The sequence below is a fragment of the Cryptomeria japonica genome, unplaced genomic scaffold (genome assembly GCF_030272615.1).
Source record: "Cryptomeria japonica unplaced genomic scaffold, Sugi_1.0 HiC_scaffold_20, whole genome shotgun sequence".
Lineage (NCBI taxonomy): Eukaryota > Viridiplantae > Streptophyta > Pinopsida > Cupressales > Cupressaceae > Cryptomeria > Cryptomeria japonica.
Window position 1 is genome coordinate 1,401,950 of NW_026728842.1, and position 3,051 is coordinate 1,405,000.

The window sequence follows — 3,051 nt, forward strand, 5'->3', positions numbered from 1 at the left end:
CAGCCAAGGTGTGCGCACCAAGGTGCCCACCCTGGCGAAGGTGCGCGCCCGGGCAATTAACCCAACTTCCAACCTCGCGCGCGCCAGGGTGGGAGCGCACCCAACAACCGGGCCTGGGAAGAGCCAATGCGAGAAACCCCACCAAACGCTCTGACAAAAAAAGAGGGGGCGCTCCAGTAACCCCGCTCCGGAGCGCACCCTGGGCAAACCCAGCCAAGGTGCCCACCCCGGCCAAGGTGCAGGCGAGGTGCGCACCCGAGGCAAACCGGGCTCCGACAACGTGCACGCCGCACCTTGGAGCACACTTCGTAGCGCTCCCGGGTGCGCACCTTTGATGCGCTGCCTTCACTAATTTCCAGAAAAGGCAAAAAAAAAAGGAGATTTTGAAATTTCCGTTTTGAAAGATAGTGAAAAAAACGGAACGCGGGTGCCATCTTGAGCCCGCCCTGGTGCGCAGCCCAGGCAAGGTGCCCACCCTGGCAAAGGTGCGCACCCGGGCAATTAACCCTACTTCCGACTTCGTGCGCGCCAGGGTGGCAACCGGGCCTGGGAAGAGCCAATGCGAGAAACCCCACCAAACGCTCCGACAAAAAAAGAGGCGGCGCTCCAATAACCCCGCTTCGGAGCGCAGCCGGGGCAAACCCAGCCAAGGTGCCCACCCCGACGAAGGTGCACGCGAGGTGCGCACCCGGGGCAAACCGGGCTCCGACAACGTGCACGCAGCACCTTGGAGCACACTTCGAAGCACTCCCGGGTGCCCACCGGCGTTGCGCACCGTGGTGGGCAGCGAGGTGCGCACCTTTGATGCGCTGCCTTCACTAATTTCCAGAAAAAGGCAAAAAAAAATGAGATTTTAAAATTTCCGTTTTGAAAGATAGTGAAAAAAAAGGAACGCGGGTGCCATCTTGAGCCCGCCCTGGTGCGCAGCCCAGGCAAGGCATGCGCACCAAGGTGCCCACCCGAGGTGCACACCCGGGGCAAACCGGGCTCCGACTTCGTGCAGGCCGCACCTTGGAGCACACTTCGGAGCGCTCCTTGGTGCGCACCATGGTGCCCACCAGGGCGCGCAACCCAGCCAAGGTCTGCACACCAAGGTGCCCACCCCGGCGAAGGTGCATGCGAGGTGCGCACCCGGGGCAAACCGGGCTCCGACTTCGTGCACGCCATGGTGCCCACCGCGGCGAAGGTGCACGCGAGGTGCGCACCCGGGGCAAACCGGGCTCCGACTTCGTGCACGGCGCACCTTGGAGCACACTTCGGAGCGCTCCTTGGTGCGCACCATGGTGCCCACCAGGGCGCGCAACCCAGCCAAGGTGTGCGCACCAAGGTGCACGCGAGGTGCGCACCCGGGGCAAACCGGGGTCCGACTTCGTGCACGCCGCACCTTGGAGCACACATCGGGGCGCTCCCGGGTTCGCACCGTGGTGGGCACCTCGGAGCACACCAAGGTGGGCAGCGAGGTGCGCACCTTTGATGCGATGCCTTCACTAATTTCCATAAAAGGCAAAAAAAAACGAGATTTTAAAATTTCCGTTTTGAAAGATAGTGAAAAAAAGGGAATGCTGGTGCCATCTTGAGCCCGCCCTGGTGCGCAGCCCAGCCAAGGTGTGCGCACCAAGGTGCCCACCCTGGCGAAGGTGCGCGCCCGGGCAATTAACCCAACTTCCAACCTCGCGCGCGCCAGGGTGGGAGCGCACCCAACAACCGGGCCTGGGAAGAGCCAATGCGAGAAACCCAACCAAATGCTCTGACAAAAAAAGAGGGGGCGCTCCAGTAACCCCGCTTCGGAGCGCACCCTGGGCAAACCCAGCCAAGGTGCCCACCCCGGCCAAGGTGCAGGCGAGGTGCGCACCCGGGGCAAACCGGGCTCCGACAACGTGCACGCCGCACCTTGGAGCACACTTCGTAGCGCTCCCGGGTGCGCACCTTTGATGCGCTGCCTTCACTAATTTCCAGAAAAGGCAAAAAAAAAAGGAGATTTTGAAATTTCCGTTTTGAAAGATAGTGAAAAAAACGGAACGCGGGTGCCATCTTGAGCCCGCCCTGGTGCGCAGCCCAGGCAAGGTGCCCACCCTGGCAAAGGTGCGCACCCGGGCAATTAACCCTACTTCCGACTTCGTGCGCGCCAGGGTGGCAACCGGGCCTGGGAAGACCCAGTGCGAGAAACCCCACCAAACGCTCCGACAAAAAAAGAGGCGGCGCTCCAATAACCCCGCTTCGGAGCGCAGCCGGGGCAAACCCAGCCAAGGTGCCCACCCCGACGAAGGTGCACGCGAGGTGCGCACCCGGGGCAAACCGGGCTCCGACAACGTGCACGCAGCACCTTGGAGCACACTTCGAAGCACTCCCGGGTGCCCACCGGCGTTGCGCACCGTGGTGGGCAGCGAGGTGCGCACCTTTGATGCGCTGCCTTCACTAATTTCCAGAAAAAGGCAAAAAAAAATGAGATTTTAAAATTTCCGTTTTGAAAGATAGTGAAAAAAAAGGAACGCGGGTGCCATCTTGAGCCCGCCCTGGTGCGCAGCCCAGGCAAGGCATGCGCACCAAGGTGCCCACCCGAGGTGCACACCCGGGGCAAACCGGGCTCCGACTTCGTGCAGGCCGCACCTTGGAGCACACTTCGGAGCGCTCCTTGGTGCGCACCATGGTGCCCACCAGGGCGCGCAACCCAGCCAAGGTCTGCACACCAAGGTGCCCACCCCGGCGAAGGTGCACGCGAGGTGCGCACCCGGGGCAAACCGGGCTCCGACTTCGTGCACGCCGCACCTTGGAGCACACATCGGAGCGCTCCCAGGTTCGCACCAGCGTTGCGCACCTTTGATGCGCTGCCTTCACTAATTTCCAGAAAAGGCAAAAAAAAACGAGATTTTAAAATTTCCGTTCTGAAAGATAGTGAAAAAAACGGAACGCGGGTGCCATCTTGAGCCCTCCCTGGTGCGCAGCCCAGGCAAGTTGTGCGCACCAAGGTGCCCACCCTGGCGGAGGTGCGCGCCCGGGGCAATCCGGGCTCCGACTTCGTGCACTGCATGGTGCCCACCAAGGCGCGCAACC